The following is a 25,598-nucleotide window of genomic DNA, read 5'->3' on the forward strand; positions in this document are numbered from 1 at the left end:
GACTCCCTCTGCTTTTACACGCTCGTACGCGCTCTCTCTGCTTTACGCTCTCTCTCTGATTTTCAACCTCTCCAAGCGGGACGTTCTTCTCTTCCATACGCCAACGAAACAAAGACTCTAAAGGACCTCACTCAGCTCCCAAGAGACGTCTTGCGCCAGCTAGAGTGTGAAAAAAACTACAAGTAACGTAGAGTGACTCTGAATACCTTTTTTCTTTTTATTGTGTTCATGTTTTATCGCCCAATCTAAGTTTAATCTCACGACTGATCAAAGCAGGTGAACTTATTCGTGGCCAGAGTAAGAAACACCGCCGAGATAGAAGAAAGTCGTAGAATAAGTATAAGCCTATTGAATTGATTTTCAGTTCTGGATCTGCAGGAACCAGCAAAACTTTCCGTCCCTACATCCATATAGTTGGACCCTCCTACTCAGGACAGTGAGCCAAAGAGGGAACCCTGTCGTCTGCGTCACCACGCTCTGAGCACGCCCGAGGTGACTCGACCAGCGGAGGAACGAACTCCACGCTGACCCAGCCTGAAAACGTCCGCCGAAGAACTGCGGAACTAAGCGAGACTCCATCACTTCCAGGACCTCAAAGAGCCTCTGTACCCATCGAGTAGTGGAGAATCGACGAAAAAGTAAGCTAAACCTACGCATTTCCAGAGCTGAAAATGGAATTAAGTCTCTTGATAAATTTATGCGTTAATTAAATCTCAGTTAGCAACACATTAGTCACAAGCCATATCGCCTAGCTTATCTTCCAATTCGAATCGGCTTCACCTGCGTTGATGCCATGAGGTTTTAAGATTATGCTATGTTAAGTAAATATTCTTTTTCTTTTTAAGAAATATTTCCATTATTTGAAATCACAGTGTGTGGAGTTTGTTCATTAAAAGTCTGAAGATCCTGAAGAACTCACTTAGCTTGGCCATTGTTCATTGTCAAACTACTTGTTAATGTTTTAATTATTTAAGTCAATCATAAAATTTTAATTATTATCATTAGTCAAACATCAGTAATCATAAGAGTTTGAATAAGGTCAAACGCTATAAACACAATATATAAATATATATAATATATATATTTATATATATATATCACAGTGTATACACAACATACACTACATATACCATTATTATTTTTAGCGCCCAACGTGGGGCCAGGAAAAAGTCTTTTAATGAACAAACTGTAAACACTGATAAATCTCAGCTTGCTTTCCGCTGTTTATGTTTCTGAATAACGATTGAGATTCAAAGCTTGATGTGGGCAATTTCGTGTTGTGTATGTTACTGTTGAAAATCTGTTCTCTGGTATATACCGTTGGAAAAAAAATATAAGCTTGGTTGTTTTTAAAGTGTGCGGCTCTGCGCCATTTTGCATGCATTAAATTTAGGCCTCGGCACCCCCCCATTGCGCATATTCTGCTTTGGGACATTGCCGCGGTTCGACCCTCAGCCGAGAATTCCGGCGAGAAGGACCATCGAACCGAATTCCTCCGTTCGTTTAAAAAATGGGTCGCTACCAGTGTTAATAACACTGAACAGCCGAAAAGACGGCTTGTGTAAAGAGCGGTCTGCTCTTCTCAGCTCTTCCTGTTAGACAGAACGCGAATTCAGGAAAGGAACGACCCCTTTGAAGGGGCGGAGCTGAAACTAAGGAGGGAAATTCAAAACGCCCCCAAAACAGAGGAAGACTAATTCCCTCTTATGGTTAAAGTACGTAATTGCAGGGAAATCACTTCATAAGTAGCGTCTATTGAAGCGCGTCCTCCCGTGCTCCTCCTTGTGGTCAAGTGTGGTGCTACCCTTGACGTTTGATTCCCGTACACCCTCTAGTGGTTGGGAGGTTGTCCGCCGAGGCAACCTTAAGTGTTTAGCAGCCCTCTGGTGCTTAAAAGCTGTCATTAAAGATGAAATTCTTTTAAAGTACCTTAGTGTAAAATCTCTGTCCCCTTTTGAAGTTTAATTTTGATAAAGTACCTGAGTGTTTAAAATCTTTATCCCATTTTAGATTTTTAATTTTGATAACGCCCTCTAGTGTTAAAACTTCCCGCTACAGTGGAAATTCCCATTTGTGTTACACTGTGTCTGCTCGTGCCGTGTTTATTACAATTCCCACCAGCGCCGACTGGTGTTCATTGCTGCTATTGCTTTATAAACTTGCTTGTCGCCCTCTGGTACCCCAGTCTGGTATTACAATTTAAGTCCAACTTTAATACTGAAGCTTTCTGTTGCCATTCAGATTTACCTTCAGTACCCTCTAGTGGAGAAACTTGCTATCACAATTGAAATTGTTGACCAGTTCACACTAACAAGATCTGGTATTACAGCTCTGGTGGCTGTCTCTAAACTCTGCATATCTGAATAACAAAGATTAAAGGCTTGGAAACATAGTAAGCTGATACAGCTATAGCAAACAGTGTGCAGTAATTAGAGATTGACACTTTAACTTGATACCAGGCCGTAAACGCAGTTAAAAGGGAAAGCCTTTTAATTTCGTTATTCTTAATAATTCTTTAATTTGGAAAATTCTTTTACTTTCATAATTCTTTAATTGGAAATTTTATTTAGTTTAATAAATTTTAATTTAATTTTTTTACTCTTTAATCAGAATTTTCAACAATTCTCTAATTCCAATTTTTATTTTTTGCAATAATTTTTAATTACTGAAAAAAAATTTTTTTTTTTGCTCACTTGCGTATAGCAACTTTCACTCCACACTCTACTACTAACAGACTTCCTTTAGAGATTCACACGTGAACTCCAACACCATACAGACTAGCAGCAGTAGAGTACTCTTAGAGCACTCGGTACAGGTGAATTTAGTTCGGTTTAGTTAAAAAGGGATTAACGGAATTAATCCTAACTAAATAGAAGTAAGGTACACCTCGCAGCTAGACACAAGTAACATGGCAGAAGGGACTTCTCCCTCGGAAGTATATGTAGAAGGCTTGTGGGATGAGGCATTCTCTGTTCTGACCAGCCTCACCAGTGATGTGATGCCTGGACTCGCAGAAACTGTGCAGAAAGCCTCCCAGGTCGATCGTGACCACATGGTGACTAAGTGGATAGAGAACCACTTAACCCACATGGTCAAGGGCAAGTCCCTAACCAAGGCATTCGGTCAAATAGCCATCCTCACTGTAGTACAGCTCAGGGCCAGTGAACGTGAACTTGAGGTATCACAGCGACAGCAGGCAAAGGTGGAGGCAAAATTAAGCCAGCTCCAGCATAAAATGGCAGAAAGGAACACACTGCCCCAGGTCACTTCTGATGTGCCACCTAGTGTCGCTACAGAAAGACAAGACCAGCAGGAAGATAGTGAGGATCAGGAACCAGACTCAGGGACCATAAACTTTAGAGCTGCTGCAGCACCTTCTCTGGTATCAACAGGTATTTCGCCTTCCCCTGTGTCTCCCGTCAGCCGTCCCTTACAACGCCTTGCTAGACCCAGAGCACTGCAACCCAATGCCTGGCCCCCTCAACCTTTACCCTCTCCCGGTCCCTCATACAAGGACCTAGATAAAATCGCGCGCAATATAACCCGCTTTGATCCCAAACCTGATGGTTCTAATGATATCTTTTCTTACCTGAAAGATATTGATTTCTACCTCCAACGGTTCCCCGGAATCACAGTAGATGACAAACTATATGTGATTAAACTGACCTCCAACCGAGACGTCAGTAACTTCATTGAACGTCAGCCAGACTGTGAAAGCGCGATATGATGTGCTGTGCCAAGCATTGCAGGAAGAATTCTCCAATTACCTGTCACAGACAAGACTGGCTGCTGCTTTGAACATAAAACAGCAACGCCAGGAATCCCCTCAGCAATATTATAACCGACTCAGACAGGCGTATTTCGGACCTAGAAATGACTCCGGAATGGAGGAAGAGTTAAATTTTAAATCACTATTTATCCAAAACCTCCATCCCCACACCAGTCATCAGCTGGGAGTCTCAGCTTGCCCTCGCACCCTGTCTAGCAGACAGCTACGTGACTTAGCACTCAGAGGTTTCTTAAAATCCCAACAAAATCCCAACAGACGGTCCGAAACACCCCAAGTCTTTAATGTCGACTCCAACTCCCCACATTTAGAGTTGGTGGGTACCAGCCAGGCCGATCCACAAAGATCCGCCCGGGACCCTTCCCCCAATCCGTGGGCCAGTGAGGGCCCGAAACCTCCTCCGCTCTCACACCAATACAAACGCTACCCTCCTCGCAGGCCAGACAGAAATCGCGACAAAGATTTCTGGAACCCTCGGGACAGGGCTGGGTATGGTCGTGACTACTACCCTGCAGAAAACCGCAGTGCAGGCCGTGGAAAACCTTGAACATCCAGAATCAAAGATGTTCTATACTCATCCAACACGAGCTGTTGCTCTCTTCTCAGCTCTGGACATGGGTAAAGATGCCATTTGCAGAATAGATCTCACTGACAATGATCAAATGACGGTCATGGTTCTTTCTTTAGATTAATCCCCAGAATCCTCCTGGGAACCATCTCTTCTTCCCGAAGCGGTAGAAGACACTTCAAATTCACGCAATTCGAAAGAACTATCTGACTCCGAATTTCGTATCCAAGTCAAAAAAGTCCTAAAGGAGGCCGATGCCCTCCAAAGCGAATAAGAACGTGAGAAACTCTGTGAAGTGCTTCTTAAATACCAAAAATCTTTTGCCAAAGATTCAGCAGACTGTGGTCTCACTGACATTCATTCAGTGCACATTCCCACTCGTCCAGGAGCACCACCCACATTTGTCCGCCAATGCAAAATTCCGTTGGCATCCTATGAACCGGTACAAGAAATCATTGATGACTTGCTGGAAAAGGGCAAAATTTGACCCTGCAACAGCACGTACTCGGCACCATTATGGCCCGTCATAAAACCCAATGGTAAATGGCGCCTGACCATCGACTATCGGAAACTAAATCAACAGGTTCCCTTGTCTCGGTGGCCGATGACACAATTAGAGCAAGAACTTCCCTCTGTCCGAAACGCTAAATACTTTTCCACCATCGATGTAGCCTCTGGCTTCTAGACCATCCCGGTGCAAGCAGAAGACCAACACAAGCTAGCTTTCACCTTTGCAAACCGACAGTACACATTCACTCAGTGCCCCTTTGGATATGCCAACTCGCCAGCGGAATTCAACATTTTCTTGAAACTCTGCAGTTTCTTAGGAGTATGCAACTACTCACGCCAGTTCATAGAAAACTATGTGGATCTAGCTCGTCCACTTTATGACCTATTGAAAAAGGATAATCCATTCGCCTGGGGCGAAGCCCAGGAACAAGCCATGCAGGCACTGAAATCGAAACTGTGCACGGCCCCATGCCTTGCCTACCCTGACAGTAGCAAAGACTTCTACCTAGAAATGGGATTCTCTGACCACTGTCTCAGCTCCGGTCTGTATCAATTACATGACAGAGACAAACGTGTCATAGCCTACGCTAGTAAAACTATGCTGGCTGCTGAAAACAAAAAGCACTGACTGCGAAAAAGCACTACTAGCAACAGTGTGGGCAGTCAAAAATGTCTCCAACTACCTAGGTGGTCAGAAGGTGATTGTTGAAACTCATCATCAGCCAGTCAATTTCCTGAACAGCCAACGAATTCGAGAGGGTGTACTAACTAACGCTCGAGTTGCCTCCTGGCTAATGGCTCTCCAAAGCTTTGATTTGGAGGTACGTTACCCGCAAAACTACAAGAGCCCCCTAGGCACAGGCCTTGCTTCCTTCCCAATTCAGTCTGCAGTCCAGAAAAGCGTAAAAACATTGGTGATCTGCACAGACTCCAACTATGCGCGCCTAAGCTTCACATGCCACTTGAAACTGTGGAAAACCAACAACTACACCACGTCAAACAAAAAGCCAGTCAAATACAAAGAGCTTTTTGCGGCGTGCGAACACTTGGTAGAGACACATGACCTGCAGATCTACTGGAAGAAAGTGAGGGGTCACTCCCGAGTCCTGGGAGATGACAAAGATTTCAATTACCAAGAAGATAGCTTAGCCAAACACGGGGCTCGCAAAGGCACACCATGGATATTCGATCCCTCCCTTTATCCAAACCCGCCAGACATCGAAGTCCTAGCTATTACACGGTCTCAAACTGTAACGAAGGCGTCGCCTGACAAAACTAAAACTTCCATTATCTCTATTAACCCTGCTTCTTCTGACGCTGACTTAGTTACTCTCCAAGCTTGAGACCCATCTATTTCTAAAATGCTTAGCCATGTCTCTGACCCATCTACATGTCCCATCTCAGCCCAAGATCTTGACACCATACCAGGCCTTAAAGACCTATACTGCGCTAGAGCATCCCTCCAAGTCATCAAAGGCTTGCTTGTACATGCCAATGACTCGCATACTTTACCTGCGTTCGTGGTTCCTCATTGCCACAGGGGGGTGATGCTGATGCACGCCCATGACTCCCCATTTGCGGGACACAAAGGGGTCAAAGCAACACACCATGCGCTCCGGCAGGTGGCATATTGGCCCCACATGGTAAAAGATGTGGCTGATTACATTAAAGGCTGTCTGTTATGTTGCCAATTTCAACCCTCAAATCCTCTTCATAGAGCCTCCTTGCAAAAGAAAGGGTTATCCTTCCCTTGGTCAAACCTCCAGATAGACTGGGTTGGACCACTCACTCGAACAGTAAGAGGTAACAAGTACTTCCTCACAGTCACGTGTGCATTCACTAAATGGGTAGAATGCCTCCCTGCACCGAATGACATAGCTAACCACTGCATACTTACTGATGAACCATGTCTTCTCACGATTTGGCCTACCCAGCCGTGTCGACTCTGACAGAGGGACACATTTCACAGCTGAGGTCATGCAGCAGCTCTGGCAACTCTTAAAGCCAGCCTTCACATTAGCTACCATCCTCAAAGCTCAGGTCAGGTAGAACGAGCCAACCGAAGTGTTGTTAGCATACTGAAAAAGTACATAGCAGCAAACCAGCGAGACTGGGATGTCAAACTACCCCTTGTACTGATGGCCATACAGGCAACCCCACACGATGTGGTCGGGGTCTCACCCTTTGAGTTGATGACAGGGAGACAGATGACTCTGCCTCTACATCTGTTATATCAGCCAGGTGAAGCTAGCATAGCAGTAGCCTACACCACTCATCAGTATATGGAGGATTTGCAGAAACACCTCAAAGCCACTTTTGCTTTTGCCCAGCAGAAACTGGAAAAAAGTGCAGAAGGTCGCAAAGCGTACTATGATCACAAGGCATCCCTCGACGAACTCCAAATAAGGGACAAGGTATGGTACTACATCTTTGTCCAACCTGTTGGAAGGTCGTGAAAAACGGGGGAATCTGGCCCGCAAATTACTACCCCGATGGTCCGGTCCCTATAAGATCACAAACAAACTGTCCCCCGTTGTTTACAGGATCAAGATAAACAAAGGTCGGGGCAGTACTGAGCTCAAGTGGGTCCACCGCAACCAAATCAGACCACACATAACCCCCATGAGACTTGTAGGGGATACTAACGCTTGTGTTAGGTCATAAACAACAGAACCAAAGGCAGGAAGGGTGTTGGTTAACAAACAACAACAACCTTCTACTCACACCTTAGTTCTTCTATCCCTCTTTCCTTTTTTTTCTCTCACTCTTTAGCAGGCAACAAGCTTCTAACCAGACTGAGGACACTCAGGGTGCAAGACCCTAGTCCCTCATCGTCAATTATTGTAGAGTACTTACACTAGAAAATTTTAATCAAAAGGGGGGTATAGTGAAAAACTTTATAACTTGTCTAAAACGACTCGCCGTAAATAACCTAAATCTAACCATGAGCATCTCTCCCGGTAGGATGGCCCCGCTGCTCATTCTCCTGATCGTCGGCTCCCTAGGAACCGCCATGCTCCCTGAAGTGATTGAACCGGGTCCTGACTCCGGAATAATACTGAAAGACCAGCCGGGACTGCTAATCACTAATTGCCGCCTCCATACCCAGAGAGTATTTGTACGGTCGAATCCCGCCGAAGCGTGTAGCAAACACCTACTGATAACCACTTTGCAGACTGGCCGGAATGGAGTTAGATGGACTGAGGAAGCCATCAGCCATGCTGAAGCTGATGTAACTCATATGCTCCACCAGCTACAAAAGTTTACCGTGACGCAATCAGAACTAAATGGTTTTAACAAACGACCTAAACGCTTCATAGGCGGATTGCTAATGGCAGCTGCAACTGTGGGATCACTACTGAGTCTCGGAACGTCCGCCGTCAATGTAGCCACTGTCAAACGTCAAGTAGGAGAATTGCAAGCTGAAATTCCAAACATTAAAACCCAATTAGACAAGCAGCAGCAGCACCTGCAAACAATTGGGCAAACCCTACGTGGCACCATCGTAGTGCTCAATGCTCACAGTGTCGCTTTGAACAAAACGCTCCAGACGGTTAACTCTATGCTTTCAGTAGTGCAACTTGACCATACCCAACTTGCTTATGTGCACACTCACTAAAGACATCCACTACTTGTGCCCTAGCAAACCTTTTATTCGTGACAGCGCAAATGGGATCTGTGGCCTTAAGCCTATGATGAGTAATACTCAATGTCCGGTAGTCGTCACACCCCGACGTTTGGTAACTAGTACCCAAGCTGAGATTGTTGGAAACCGTTGGTTGGTTAACACCCCCTTTAGAGAGGCCCTACTAACCTATGATCAACATGACACCTCAGAAAGGGTACCCCTTCCTAGCCAGACTTTCTGGGTAGACGTCCCCATAAACGCAATCCTACATGTAGGAGACCTGGCCCTAAACCCTGACCAATATGAGAGTGACATAGAAATCTCAGAGTTCTTCTCCAAACACACCATCGAGCTAGACACTAAAACACTAACTCGCCTAGAATATGAAGGAACCCAAATCATTGATCTAACCCCCATTGATAACACTCTTAGAGAGCTGTCGTCTCAACCCCTATGGCCAGTTCAGCCTGTCACCTATGCATGGTCTACTCCAGACACCTTACTAGTTACACTGGTAGGATTAGGATATCTTTTGACCTTTGGTATAGCTTGGTTCTATTTCAAACGCACTCGAGCCCTCCAGAGCAGGTTAGAAACTTGGTCTAATAAAATGGTCAAATTCGTTAGACACAAGAGAGCCCAGAGAGGTGAACCCCCAAGTTTTAGATATGAAGCCGAAGGCCATGTCGAAGAACCAGCTCTCGAGGTTGTGTTTGAACAAGACCTACCCCTAAATAATTAGACTCCCTTCAGCATGCAAACATCAACACTCCATATGCACCCATACACTGATAGGAAGATATCAGCTCTGGAAATGTGTTTGAATATGCTTGCTGATCTCACCTTCCTCCACAGCAAAAGTTCTTTTCAGCTCCATTCTCCCTGCCGGACTATAAAACTGAAAAAGGGGGGAATGTAGTGGAGTATGGACCGAATAAAGAAATGAAAGTTCTTAATAAAGACTCTCCACTCTAAATAAGGATTTTGTTTGGAACAGAACCCACATTCCACAGAATTTTGTGTGTGCGTACAGACCCTCCCACACCTACACACACACACACACACAAACTCACATCAAAGACCGAGCAGGACACTTTCCGGTGGGCCCCCTCCGTCATCTTCAGAAATGGAAAGATAACAAGCCAGTTTATTATTTTAGGCAGATCGGAGATAAAACAAAGTGGGGAATAACTGTGGGTGACAATTTGGCTTTATGGCTGTGGCGCCTAAACGGCGAAACATTATCTCTTGTGAAAATCAGCAGGTGACTACACTGACTGAACTCGGTTTGAACTCCTGGTAAACCATCCGCACCGGACGAACAGCATGGACCAACAGCGACCCCAAGTGCACGTTTGCGAAATCACGTCTCGCCTGAGGTCGCTTAAATACACAACGGAAATAATCAAATTCTAATAAATATGTGTATGTGATATGTATGAATGTCACTCTTTGTTGTCCTCAGATGAACGTCTACCAACCAATGAAGTGATGTGTATTACTGTTTCAGTCATGAAAGAAAGTTTCTGTCTCTAATTAAGAAAATGAATTAATGTTTTCTAACATAATATTGTAGTGGGATGTATTCATAACGTACCCAAGATATATATATATACACGTAGATGTTTGATATTAATAATCCAGGACACACATTATGCTATACCACAAGTATGTATAGGTGATTTTTATGTTGTTCAATTTTGTGTACACATGAATCTTTCCTCTCTCTCTCTCTCTCTCTCTCTCTTTCTGAAACGTGAAACAAGTCACGTGAGCCTCAGACCCAGGATCCAATCAAAGGAAGGACACCTCCCAATTGGGCGTGACCGCGCTACCTTTGAAAAGAGGGTGCCGACTCATTTTCGCTCTCTCTTGACTTCCGCTCTCTTGACTTCCGCTCCTCTTGACTTCCGACTCTCACTGCTTTTACGCGCTCTCTCTGCTTTAGGCTCTCTCTCTGATTTTCAACCTCTCCAAGCGAGACGTTCTTCTCTTCCTTACGCCGACAAAACAAAGACTCTAAAGGACCTCACTCAGCTCCCAAGAGATGTCTTGCGCCAGCTAGAGTGTGAAAGAAAACTACAAGTAACGTCAAGTGACTCTGAATACCTTTTTTCTTTTTATTGTGTTCATGTTTTATCGCCCAAACTAAGTTTAATCTCACGACTGATCAAAGTAGGTGAACTTATTCGTGGCCAGAGTAAGAAACACCGCCGAGATAGAAGAAAGTCATAGAATAAGTATAAGCCTATTGAATCGATTTTCAGTTCTGGATCTGCAGGAACCAGCAAAACTTTCCGTCCCTTTGTCCATATAGTTGGACCCTCCTACTCAGGACAGTGAGCCAAAGAGGGAACCCTGTCGTCTGCATCACCACGCTCTGAGCACGCCCAAGGTGACTCGACCAGCGGAGGAACGAACTCCACGCTGACCCAGCCTGAAAACTTCCGCAGAAGAACTGCGGAACTAAGCGGGACTCCATCACTTCCAGGACCTCAAAGAGCCTCTGTACCCATCGAGTAGTGGAGAATCGACGAAAAAGTAAGCTAAACCTACACATTTCCAGAGCTGAAAATGGAATTAAGTCTCTTAATTTTTACGTTAATTAAATCTCAGTTAGCAACACATTAGTCACAAGCCATATTGCCTAGCTTATCTTCCAATTCGAATTGGTTTAACCTGCATTGATGCCGTGAGGTTTTAAGATTATGCTATGTTAAGTAAATATTCTTTTTCTTTTTAATAAATATTTCCATTATTTGAAATCACAGTGTGTGGTGTCTGTTCATTAAAAGTCTTAAGATCCTGAAGAACTCACTTAGCTTGGCCATTGTTCATTCTCAAACTATTTGTTAATGTTTTAATTATTTAAGTCAATCATAAAATTTTAATTATTATCATTAGTCAAACATCAGTAATCATAAGAGTTTGAATAAGGTCAAACGCTATAAACACAATATATAAATAGATTTATTGATCCCCAGGGGAAATTCAAGGTCTCAGTAGCCTACAGACATTACATCCAACAATCACAAACAATGCAATGGACTAATTAAAAAATTAATAATAATAAAAACCCTAAAACAAATATCAAAATTTTCAAAATATCAAAATCAAATACCAAGGTAACATAGTGTGCTTAAGAATGATCAAACATAGCCTGGCAAGAATCTGTGATACAGTGAGCAGCTGAGGATGATCTCTTTAAAAGTTGAAAAAGTGTTGATAGTGCAAAGGGTATGGAAAGTGCAATATCAGTACAGTGCAATATCAGTGCAGTATCAGAATTAGAAATAAATATAGTAAAATAAATAGTGCAAGGGAAGGCAATTTAGTGCAATGTTTTTGTATTAAGTATAAAATGTAGTGGAAATAGTATGCACATGTTGCGGTGGCATTTGCACTACATAGTGGAGTCAATGATAATGAATTGTTATTTTATTAATAATTAATTATTTAATTCATTTTGCTAAGCTTGATTGTTTGGGAGCCATTAACTAATATGTAGTGTCCTTACCTGTCTTAATTTTAACTTTGACAAATAGGTAATCTTCACATATTATACAGCAAATTTAGCTAGAATTAACTGTTATTAATGAATTATGCTCCTTGACTGAATCTGAACAAGAGGTTATAATTCCATACAAGAAAGATGCACATACAAACAAATAACCAAGGATTGGTTTTATCACACAACTGGTTTATTAATAATATCTTATTAGAAATTAATACACATTCATCATATCCACTACATATCCCCCCTTTCAGATCATGCTTTCTTTCTAGAAGCATTGAGCTGATAATGCAGAGATGAATGTGAACAGCAAGGTCAGGAATCATTCATTCATACACTCAGGGTTGATACCTTTCTGGGATCATTTAATATGAGAATAAACCTTTATTGGACTTGATCCAATATGCTGGTATGAGTGTTCCTCATACTTTAAAAGTGTCTGTTAACTATGAAATATTATTTTTATCAAAGGAAATGTTCAAGGGTAGTTATTCATGCAAATACTTAAAAACATATCTTTGCCTTAGTGATAATTACTGGATAAGCAGGGTGTTCCTCTATAGTTAAGCTAACTACTAAGAACTCTGATTTAACATGACTAGTGGGCATAGGCCTGTTAGGCATTGAATGTGAGCGTTATCACCTTAGATTGCTGAAGAAATAAATAAAAATAAGTTTTCCAGAGGAAAGAAAAAGATTTAAAACAGTACTGTGTGCTGACTGCATCACCCCCCTTTTGAATAGTCGTGGCTTAATGAATAAGCTGTGCGTAGCAACGGACAGCAATACACAAGTTAGAATGGAATACAATGCTTGAAGTAGAAATTAGAATTTTTATTTCTAGATTTATATACCACGGATTACTTTATCAGGCGGACGCAACGTAAGTACAGATGGAAATTTGTTTGTTGTTTTTTTTTATATATATATAAAAAAATTATATATATATATATATTGTGGAAGCTGATGATTAATACCATTAAAGGTCTTCTGGGTGTCTGCTGCTCTTTTATGACTTAACAAGGGTGTTGTTGTTCCCTACAAGTCTCATGGTGATTTGGTGAGGTTCCATCTGGTTGTGAGGAACCCATTTGAAGTCAGCACTTTGCTGATCTTTATTCGTCCTGCACTTGAGAATTGAACGGAATCAAAATCACATGGAAGGCTTTTGTGGTTACCCAGGTTTGTCAGGTCTTTTAATTTATCTCTTTCTGGAGGCCATTTGGGATCCAAATGGGTGTTAGCAACAGGGACTGTTATTGTGTGGACAGTCATTTGTTCATCATGAACTGAGATTCTCTGGCTCATGGCATCCTTTGCCATTGTTGGAGTGTGAAAGGTGTTAGTAGTCTCTGTGTACCTGGTGTTTAGGTGACAGGACTGAGCTTCAAGGTGGTGTGAGTGTGAAATGGGCAGGGGTTTGTGAACTTGGTGTAGTGTATGTTGTGTATACACAGTGATATATATATATATATATATATATATATATATATATATATATATATATATATATATATATATACCCTTCCTGGATCAGGGCCTTGTTGTGGTGGAAGGGCTTGTGTGGTCTCATGACCTCCAGGGCTATGTCGTCGGGAGCTGTTAGCTCCCAGTAGAGTCTCCCATGGTGAACAGGTCTGGAGTGAAGATCCAGGCAAACATGATCCAAAAGCATTCCTATGAGTACACCCATTAAAATTCAGTGTGCCCTGCCCGGGAAAGGATTACCGGGACCTTCTCCTGGAGCCAGGCCTGGGGGTAGTGTCCGGTGGTGAGCGCCTGGTGGCAAGGCAGCCCACGTAACCTGGCCGGGCTCAGCCCGAAATGGCAACGTGGGAGGATCATGTGGGCTCACCACCTGCAAGATCCAGAGTAGGGGTGTGGTGCAATGCCCATCGGGCACAGAGCGGGGGCGAAGGGGCCCCTGGCATCGTGAAACTTGTCAGCGGAAACTGGTTCTTGGTACGTGGAACATAACCTCACTGGGGGGGAAAGAGCCAGAGCTGGTGCATGAGGTTGAGAGATACCAGCTAGATATAGTTGGGATCACCTCTACACACAGTGTAGGCTCTGGAACCAAACTCCTCGATAGGGGTTGGTCTCTCTCCTACTCAGGAGTTGCACAGGGTGAGAGGTGCCGGGCGGGTGTGGGGATACTCCCCGGCTGGCACCTGTACAGCTGGAGTTTAACCCAGTAAACGAGAGGGTCACCTCAATGCAGCTCCGGCTTGCAGAGAGGAAAACTTTGACTGTTGTGTGTGCGTATGCACCGAACAGCAGTTCAGAGTATTCGGCCTTCTTGGAGGCAGTGAGGGGAGTTCTAGAGGGGATTCCATGCACTGACTCTATTGTTTTACTGGGGGACTTCAATGCTCACGTTGGCAATGACTGGGAAACCTGGAGAGGAGTGATTGGGAGGAACGGACTGCCTGATCTAAACCCGAGTGGTGTGATGTTGTTGGACTTCTGTGCTAGCCATGGTTTGTCCATAACGAACACCATGTTCGAACATAAGATTGCTCATAAGTGTACTTGGTACCAGAGCGCTCTGGGCCAAAGGTCAATGATCGACTTTGTGGTTGTGTCTTCTGACCTGAGGCCATATGTTTTGGACACTCGGGTAAAGAGAGGGGCTGAGCTGTCAACTGATCACCATCTGGTGGTGAGTTGGATCTGATGGCGGGGAAAGCTGCTGGACAGACCTGGTAAACCCAAACGTATAGTGAGGGTGTGCTGGGAAAAGCTGGCTTCTCACTGAACTTCTCACATGTTCCGGAGGAGGTAGGGGGAATGGAGTCTGAATGGACACTGTTTCGGACCTCCATCGTGGAAGCGGCTGCATGTAGCTGTGGTCAAAAACTTGTCTGTGCCTGTTATGGCGGCCACCCAAGAACCCGTTGGTGGACACCGGGCGTGAGGGAAGCTGTCAAGCGGAAGAAGGAGGCTTTTCGAGATTGGCTAGCTCGGGGAACTTCCGATTCTGCGGATGGGTACCGGCAGGCGAAAAAGGCTGCAGCTGTGGCAGTTGCTGAAGCAAAATCCAGAGCATGGGAGGGGTTTGGAGAGGCCATGGAGAATGACTTCCGGGCGGCCTCAAAGAGGTTCTGGAAAACACTCCGACAGCTCAGGACAGGGAGGGGGGACACTGTCCAAGCTGTGCTCAGCAAGGATGGTGAAACCCTGAACTCGACTGAGCGTATTGTTGGGCGTTGGAAGGAGCACTTTGAGGAACTCCTTAACCTGAGAGATATGCCTCCTGTGCAGGAGGTAGGGCCAGAAGTGTCTGGGGGGTCAGAGTCCATTTCCTTGGCTGAAGTCACTGAGGTGGTGAAAAAGCTTCGCAGTAGCAAAGCTCCAGGAGTGGATGAGAATTCGCCCAGAGTTACTGAAGGCACTCGATACTGCGGGGCTGTCTTGGATGACACGCCTATACAATATTGCATGGACCTCGGGAACGGTGCCTTTGGATTGGCAAACCGGGGTGGTGGTTCCTATTTTCAAAAAAGGAGACCGGAGAAAGTGTGCCAATTATCATGGGATTACACTTCTCAGCCTCCCGGGGAAAGTCTATGCCAAGATGCTGGAAAGGAGAATCCGTCCGATAGTGGAACCTGGGATTTTGGAGGAACAATGCGGATTTCGTCCTGGCCGTGGAACTATGGACCAACTCTTTACTGTTGCACAGATGATTGAGGGGGCGTGGGAATTTGCTACTCCACTCTACACATGCTTTGTGGATTTGGAGAAGGCATATGACCGTGTTCCCTGAGAGATTCTGTGGGAGGTGCTCCGGGAGTATGGGGTGCCAGGGTCGCTCCGGCAAGCCGTACGGTCCTTGTACTCTCAGAGTTTGAGTTGTGTTCGCATCCTTGGTAGTAAGTCAAGCTTGTTCAGTGTGGGCATTGGACTCCGTCAGGGCTGTGCCTTATCTCCACTCCTGTTCCTGATATTTATGGACAGGGTGGCGCGGCGTAGCCTGGGGCAGGAGGGCTTCCGTCGAGGAGCTCAGGAGGTGGCATCTCTGCTTTTTGTGGACGATGTTGTTCTTCTGGCTTCTTCGCACGGAGGCCTCCAGCGTTCACTTGAGTAGTTTGCAGCTGAGTGTGAAGCAGTCGGTATGCGGATCACCACCTCCAAGTCTGAGGCCATGGTTATCTCCCGGAAACAGATGGCATGCTCCCTTCAGGTAAGGGGTGAGAACCTGCCCCAAGTAAAGGAGTTCAAGTATCTCGGGTTCTTGTTCACGAGTGATGGGAAGAGGGACGGTGAGATTGACTGTAGGATAGGTGCAGCGTTTGCAGTACTGCAGTCACTGTACCGCACCGTTGTGGTGAAGAGAGAGCTGAGCCATAAAGCAAAGCTCTCAATTTAGCAGTCAGTCTACATCCCCACTCTCACCTATGGTCATGAGCTCTGGGTAATGACCAAAAGAACAAGATCGCGGATACAAGCGGCCGAAATGAGCTTTCTCCGATGAGTCGCTGGGCGTACTCTCTGTGATCAGGTGAGGAGCTCAGTGACTAGGGAGGAGCTCGGAGTAGAAGGAGTGCTCCTTCGCATTGAGAGGAATCAGTTGAGGTGGTTTGGGCATTTGATCAGGATGCCTCCTGGACGCCTCCCACTGGAGGTATACCAGGCACCTCCAACTGGAAGGAGGCCCCGGGGTTGACCCAGGACACGCTGGAGGGATTATATCTCCTGGCTGTCCTGGGAACGCCTTGGGATCCCCCAGGAGGAATTGGTGGATGTTGCAAGGGACAGAGATGTCTGGGCTTCTTTGCTCGCCCTGTTGCCACCATGACCATGAAATGGAGAAGCGGAAAAGAAAATGATGATGATGATTATGATGATATATATATGATAATGTCGTCTCCACTAGCTGAGGAGGCTGAGATCCTTTGGAGTGTGCAGGACACTGCTGAGGACTTTTTACAACAATGCAGTGGCTTCACTGATTTTCTACGCTGCGGTCTGTTGGGGCTGTGGAAGCTCTGATAGGGACAGGAAGAGGCTAAATAAACTGGTCAGAAGGGCTGGCTCAGCCTTAGACTGTCCTCTGGACTCCATAGAGGAGGTGGGGGAGAGGAGAATGTTAGCAAAACTGACATCAATTGTGGATAACCCTTCTCACCCCCTATATGCAACAGTAGGGGCCTTGAGCAGCTTCTTTAGCAGACGACTGTTACACCCACAGTGTAGGAAGGAGAGATACTGAAGGTCATTCATACCTACTGCTGTTAATTATACAATACTCACAATATTTAATATATACTATTATCTTGCATATATTTTTTGCACTATCTGTCTTTGCACTATCAGTATTACTACCTCTGCCCTTTTCCCAACAATGCGAATAATCATGTGCAATAATTTGTGGTCCGATTTTGACTTTTTCACACTCTTGCCTTGAGTCATTCATTACGCCCATTGATTCCAGGTAGGCTCTGGACCCACCGCGACCCTGAACTGGACAAGCGGTTAGAGATAATGAATGAATGAATGAATAATTTCTCATGTGCAGCCATCTCTGTACGGTTGTACGGGGTATATGTTTTGTGAGTATGTAAGTTTTTAAGTATTTTTCTCCATTGTTTTTATTGCGTTACTGTTTTTTTCCAACTTCTTGTCCAATGCCTAAGATTGTGTGCTGCTGTAACAAGAGAATTTCCCTGATGTGGGATCAATAAAGTCAAGACTAAGTCTAAGTCTAAGTCTTGAGTACTCATGAACACAAATGATTTAACATTTAGTATTAAACACAGTGCATAATAATCACTATTTGTGATAGTGTTGAGATCTAAATTTATCCTCTTTACACGTTAACTCTGCATTTTTTATATCAATTGAGAGCATTATATATAATATATAACTCATACTGCTGTAAAAAATTATTTTGGTAATTCAAAGCTGAACCTTTGCAAAACTGTGTCAGAGAGAATTTCTACATTCATCTTAAAAAGACATTATTCTGAAATAATTTTAACTTTCAGTTTGGGGAAAAATAAATAATCACCCAGTTTCCTATTTCTTTGCAAATATAAGCCCTATATTGGCAAAAAACTTGAAAAAGGGAGAAAAGTACATGTAAACATAGAACATTGTGTTATGGCAAATCTAAAATTAATCTCACTCTTTTTAGTATCACCAGGAGGGAAGATCGATGCTCAAAGAATTCTTTTAGGAGAAGAGAGGAATAAGACACGCAGTCAAAGATTTTCTCTTATCTCTCGAGTTTATTGAAAGTCCAAGCCATATATAGGACCCCAGTCACGTACACCATTTTTACACCATGTCTCGTTCCATCAACCCAAACTTTCCCTTATTGGTGCCTCATTATCTCCAACTTTATAGTTGCCAGGGAAAAATGGGGAGAGATGTCCTTCAGTCGTTGACTGCCTTCCTTCTAATCTGCTCAGCACCTTCCTCCCACAGGTCACCGTAACCACACAATGCAATAAGTCCCTTCACCTTCAAGCACTAAGGCCTACATCATTTAGTAAGAATTAATCAAAACCATTACTCCCTGAATATATTATGTCATTAGTTATTATTTACCATTACACATTAGTGTCTGCATTTTTCCATCACATTCCTCCCTTTGATTATGATTTAAAATGTACTTAAAAAAACATATTGAATAATTACATGTCAAATGATTAAATCTAATGATTATTTAAACATAAAATCATCAAATCAACCTGAAATCAGCATTAATAAATGAAAAGTGAGTTTAATGTAAAGATTTACTCCCCATCCAATGAGGCATAGATTGGCGTTTCAAGAGGCATCTCATCCAGCGGATTTCTTTTGCGACCAGAGGCTGCAGGGTCAAGCTCCATGTACACATCTGCACTCACCATACTGAATGTAACAGAACGCTCAATAATTTTGATGATCAGACTTCTGACACAGGGAATAATATAACATTCGATTAGTGCCTATTTGTACTAATAGAGAAATGATTAACGTGACAGCCAGCTTCAGCCCCAATGCTCCCCATTTATTTTATTTTATTTATCTTTATTTGCACTTTGCATATCAGCGTCTGGGACTGCAGCCAGATCCTCAGGAGGAACTGAAACCCATACACAGCTCTGGTTTGTGTGTGTGTTCATGTCAATTGAGAAAACAGAAACCACAGCTGCGTATTAGATACACAACACTTTAGAATTTTTTCACCCTTTTTTTTTTTTTTTTACACCACCTCCATGATCCCGCCAATCATTCGAGGAGGTGCACTTGCACTGCCATGGACCCAGATCTCTCCACCCATCCTCAAGATGTTTAGACAGTGATATATGAAGCTCAGAATACAAAAACATACTTCTCTTTTGAACAAACAGTTTAAACAATTGCTTTTGTGAGGGTGAGAGGATGATCTGAGCCATGGAGAGACAATTTTCCCACTAGAGATACACAAGCTTTAGCTTTTCACTTAAAACCCATCAGATTCCTTCATCAAAAAATCTTCATCAGGCCCTTCATGCATGTGCACAGTGCGATGAAGGTCCTATACTGACATGACACTGACCCAGTCTGTAAGGAGGTCAGTGTACTGCAGAAATTTAGAATTAACAGTGGACAGTAAATCTGCTGATAAAACTCAGGTGATTAATTGGGCGAAACTTAGAAAACAAAAATGCATTTTTTCTTCTGTCTGCACAGAGCATCCTAAAGATTCTGTTACTACATCTGTAACTTTGGCTAAACACCCCTTATGCTGAGGTCTAATTGAAAAAACATGAAGCTCAAAAGTGGTTGCTCATGAATCTACTAAAAGCTAAATTCTATCCTTGCTATTGTCATCTTTATTCTAAGCATGACAACATAGCACTCAGTTTGTGTTAATAACAAAAATTGTTCACTTATCGATTCTGGTGTTTGTCCAGGCACTCCATCCCAGTCCAGCTCCTCCACCCCCAAGGCCTCCTTTCAGTCGGAAGGCTCCATTGCTTGCGGGGCTTTTCTCTGGTCTCCATGTCTGTTGGGACAGTCCCTTATGAAGTGATCAGGGCTTCCACAGACGAAATACCCTGCGCTTCTGCCAGCGCTGCCATGGCCTCTTCTGCGGCCTTGGCCTCTGCGCCATCTCTCACATCTTTGATCGTGGTCTGTTGCCTGCTTCCACAATGCCAGCTGTGCATCAACCAGTTTGCACTCCTCCTTTTTCGTCGTTTTTCTCTCTTGGCGTTCAGGAGCTTTTCTGGATGCGCTGCATACTTTTCCGCCTCTTTCCGTTGGCCCACGTCCACATCTAAACAGTTGGTTTCAACACAGGCGCGTAGATCGGGGCGTAATCCGCACACACAGAGTTATTTCAGCTGGTTTTCCCAGGCTGTTATGTCTGCAGTCTCCCAGTCCTCCGTTGGTGGTCCGCCGCCGTGTGTTAATAAACCAACGGTTTGGAAATTACATCTCTTTGTTCTTACCGGACAACCTGAGGCTATGTCGCATTAATCCCACAGAGGCTAACTCTCTAACAGCACACGAAGCACCGTACTGTTGAGACAGATGCACGGAGTGGCTAGCAAAAAACTAGCTTGACCCTCTTTCTATTTCAGCTGACTAAACAGTGATTATTAATGCTAAACTGAGTAAAGAACATTAACATAAACTTACAGTCTCGTGGATGCACGATAGAAACAATGATAAATAAACTGTCCGTCACAAAGCCCGCAGTATCCAAGAGCACACTCTGCTAATATCCTTCACTGCCCTGCTCCCAACTCCGCACAGCAGCAGGTATAGGTGACTCAGTTACGAGGCATCCGGCAGAGTGTTCTGATTGGTTCTCTCTAGTTGATCACTGTCCGACCACCAACTCAGTGAACAGTTCACATTATCCACTATCCACACAACAAAGGCTACTCAGCAGGGCACTGCAAGTTAGGCTGACTGCATTTTGAACAGGAAGGTATACTGTAAATACCCGTTAAATACACTTTAAAACACCGAAACGTACACCGTAAAGCGTGTGAAGATACGCAGTAAGTGCCAGGGAAGTACACGTTAAGACACAGACTGTATTATAAAGTGTTACCGAAGATCATTTGTTATCTTGACTAGAGCTGTCTCAGTGCTATGATGTGGCCTGAATCCAGAGTGGATTTTTTCATACATATGATTCTTATGTAGATATGAACTGAGTGGTTGGGCCACAGCTTTTTCTAAGATCTTGGATAGAAATGGTAGATTAGAAATAGGCCTGTAATTAGACAATGTGCTAGCATCAAGATTTGGGTTCTTAATCATAGTTTTAATAACTAGTTTAAAAGCTTTGGGTACATGGTGACATCGGGTGGCAGCCAGGTCAGATTTAATACTGTGGGTTGAGTTTGTTGTCTAATATTCTCGATTTTCTTATTTAAGAAGTCCATAAAGACTTTACTGGTGACAGTTGCTGGAATTAGTTGTTCAGAACCTGCCTGATTTTTTGTAGTTCTGGAAAACACACTAAACAGTACTCTAGGATTATTTTTATTATTGGAGATCAGCGAGGCCAGATATGCTGAGCGAGCTTTAGTGAGGGCATTTCTATACTCTATAAGGCTGTCCTTCCAGGCAGAGTGGAACACCTACAGCTTGGTTGATCTCCATTTCCGCTATAGTTTCCATGATGGTTGTTGTAAGGTACGGGTTTTATCATTGTACCATGGGGCAAGCTTTTTCTGTCTCATACTTTTTATTTTAAGTGGTGCCACATTTTAAAATATATATATAGTAAATTATCCTAGTTTTAAAGAAATAAAGCAGCAGGTTAATAAAACACTTACGTTAACGTTGCAATATTTTTCAATGTGTAAGTAAATATCGCCATCTACTGGCAAAATGTTGCAACTTTAGCGAAAAGGCCAATGTGTTGTAGAAAAACATCTGTACAGGTAAATAAAATAAACGAAATAAACAAATAAAAGAACCAAAAGCAAACAAACAAAAAAAATTAAACTCCATAGACCTAAAAATATGCCGTCTGTACATGAAAAAAAACAACCTCTGCAGATGTAAAAACATGCTTCATTTAAGCAATATTTATTTTAAAGTATATCAGGAAACATCTGAACAAAAGACAGATCATCTTCTTGGTATATTGCCTTTAATATTTACTTTAATAAACAGAAACATGTATATAAAAACAAATAATTTAGTTAGCTACTACTTTACTGTCACCCTACACTCAATCTGGGCGGCTTCTCCAACTTCTTCATTGACCCAAAATATGTCGCCCTCACACATATTTCTCCTGTCACCTGATCTCTGTTTGACACTAAAATACAAATGAGAAAACAACTAATCATTCTTACTGTCATAGATGCTCTTTGCTTAGTACCAAGTTAAAAATGATTCACCTTAGATTGTGATAGTTTGCTAATATTTATGCTTAATATACAAATAAGACAACTTCAACGCTGAATTAAGAGCTTATGATGCTTAGTAAGATTTAGTTTAGCTTAATATGCTGGCACTAACACCTAGCATTATGCTATCGTTCATAGTTGTCAATATAACTCAATATATACATTTTGAACCCTTTTTCTTATTTGCTTGAAGAAGCCATGGCCCATGTCTTGACGATCTGGTGAACATCATTGATCGTCATTTGAGGGAGGTCTTACAAACACTGTGTGTAGAACGCCTTTGCCATTCTCTGCTCTATGTCTCTAGCCAACCGGAACTTAAAATACCAGTAAACGCGAATGCAGAAGCGTTACGTGCACAGAGGCAATTCTGTTCAAAAAGTTGTATATTACACTCATTCATTACACACAGCCTGATATATTTCAAGTGTTTATTTCTTTTAATTTGACGATTATAACTGACAACTAATGAAAACCCCAAATTTAGCATCTCAGAAAATCTGAACACCTGGTGTCTCACTCTAAACAGCTAATTAACTCAAAACACCTGCAAAGGACTTTTCTCAGTCTAGTTCTGTAGGCTACACAATCATGGCGAAGACGGCTGACTTGACAGTCCTAAAGGCGACCATTGTCACCTTACACAAGCAGGGCAAGACAGAGGCTAGCTGTTCACAGAGCTCTGTGTCCAAGCTCATTAATAGAGAGGCAAAGGGAAGGAAAAGATGTGGTAGGAAAAAGTGTACAAGCAATAGGGATATCCACACTCTAGACAGTACTGTGAAACAAAACCCATTCAAAAATGTGGGTGAGATTCACAAAGACTGGACTGCAGCTGGAGTCAGTGCTTGTAAAACATGCGTTCCAGCTGTTGCATTCCTTGTGTTGAGCCACTCTTGAACAAGAGACAGCATCAGAAGTATCTAACCTGGGCTAAAGACAAAAAGGACTGGACTGCTGCTGAGTGGTCCAAAGGTATGTTCTCTAATGAAAGTAAATTTTGCATTTCCTTTGGAAATCAAGGTCCCAGAGTCTGGATGAAGAAAGGAGAGGTACAGAATCCACGTTGCTTGAGGTCCATTGTAAAGTTTCCACAGTCAGTGATGGTTTGGGGAGCCATGTCATCTGCTGGTGTTTGTCCAATGTATTTTCTGAGGTCCAAGGTCAACGCAGCCATCTACCAGGAAGTTTTAGAGCACTTCAGGCTTCCTGCTGCTGACCAGCTTTATGGAGATGCAGATTTCATTTTCCAACAGGACTTGGCACCTGCACACAGTGCCAAATCCTGGTCCATGGTATCCCTGTTCTTAACTGGCCAGCAAACTCACCTGACCTTAACCCCATAGAAAATCTATAGGGTACTGTGAAAAGGAAGATGCAATACACCAGACCCAACATTGCAAAAGAGCTGAAGGCCACTATCAGAGCAACCTGGGCTCTCATAACACCTGAGCAGTGCCAGAGACTGATTGACTCCATGCTACGCCACATTGCTGCAGTAATTCAGGCAAAAGGAGCCCCAACTAAATATTGAGTGCTATACATGCTCATACTTTTCAGTCGTCCAGCATTTCTAAAAATCCTTTTTTTGTATTGGTCTTAAGTAATATTCTAATTTTCTGAGATACTGAATTTGGGGTTTTCATTAGTTGTCAGTTATAATCATGAAACTAAAAAAAATAAACACATGAAATATCAGTCTGTGTAATGAATGAGTATAATATACAAGTTTCACTTTATGAATGGAATTACTGAAATAAACTTTTGTATGATATTCTAATTTTATGACCAGCACCTTTATGTGCTAACAATAATGATGAGTCTGCAAATTTCCAGCATTCCAGACATGTCAAATATGCATTTAAAGATAGTTGGCACTATAGAGAAAATGAGACAGGCATATCCTGAATTGTCCTCCAGTAACTCCAGTAGACCTGCTTTATGATAAAACCCAGTGATATTTGTTTGGAGATGAGATCAATGAACAAATATCTGATCAGCTTCATACAGACAATTGTCTGCACGTGGGCGCTATGGAGCCCCTGATCCACTCCCAAACTCATGCTTTATGAAAATTATAATTTGTGTTAATATAACAAGTGGGAGGCCTGTGTCAATTTTCATTTTCATTTTTTGACCTTTGAAAAAGCCTCAGAAATGTATGACTTCTTCCACTTTGGCATCTACAACATTATTACTTATATTTATATCCAATTCCTTACTTTATAATTTAAAAATATTTCATTTCATGATTTTCATTAAAAGGTCTTCTATCGTTTACAAAAGAGTGAATGGTGATTAATGTGAACATCCACACAATAAATAAAAAAATAAAGTAACAAACAAGCAAGCTGTGTCCTTACGACCTTTAAAAAGTAAATTTTAAAAAGATTAATTTGTCATGATATCAAAAGATAACTCGAGGGACGCTTGTGGATTAAAAAACAGTTTAATATCCTACAGAGGGCAAACTAAAAGCATAAACATGAAAGTCTGAAGTCAAGCCAAAAATACAAACCGATCCAAAGGGCAAATCCAAAGAGAGAAAAATAGAACCAATAAATAAAGCCCTGAATGCACAGATAAGGCAATACTCTTAAACAATCTTAACCAACACTGCATTTAAATACTCTGTCTAATGAACATGAAGGAGAAACAGGGGTGATTGATATTCAGAAGATTTGGAACAGTGAAAAGATCTTAGATAAGTGGAGGTGGTCATGTGATAGTGCTGAGGATTCTGGGAATACCATCATTCATTTTCAGTGAGAGTCCAGAGAGTCATCAGATGATCATAGGATGGGAATCTTTAGAGCAAGATACACATTATTATAATGTTTGTACTCAGGACACTGTAATATCACCTGAGTGACTCTACTATAGACATAGATCCAATATGGAAATAGACCAAATCATTATAATTCAACTGATTTTGAACTTAGTTATAATAAATGCTTTTCCACGGCACACTTGTCTTGCTGCAGTGATAAGCAGGCATGCCCTTCATGGCGATCAGAAAGAGGAAAACAGTCTGTCTGGATGTGTGCTGAAGTCCTGGTAGCACAGCCGAGTGACTCCTGTGCTCCGTGAGATTAATAGCTCCATCAACACTGATCTCTCCCCTTCCAAGGGTATACAGTCCAGCCCCAGAAATAGGGAGGAATGGTGATGATGGGGGGCAGATGGGCAGTAGAAGCTCAATACGGAGTTGTTTTGTCTCTATTTGGAGCACAGTG

General features: G+C 42.9%; 1 protein-coding gene across 1 annotated transcript in view; it reads right to left on the reverse strand.

The window, feature by feature from the left end:
* The window catches only part of LOC136694205 (zinc finger protein 420-like), a 190,093-nt gene that overhangs the window by 18,900 nt on the left and 145,595 nt on the right, over positions 1–25,598 (reverse strand). The window lies entirely within an intron of this gene.

The sequence above is a fragment of the Hoplias malabaricus genome, chromosome 4, assembly GCF_029633855.1.
Source record: "Hoplias malabaricus isolate fHopMal1 chromosome 4, fHopMal1.hap1, whole genome shotgun sequence".
Lineage (NCBI taxonomy): Eukaryota > Metazoa > Chordata > Actinopteri > Characiformes > Erythrinidae > Hoplias > Hoplias malabaricus.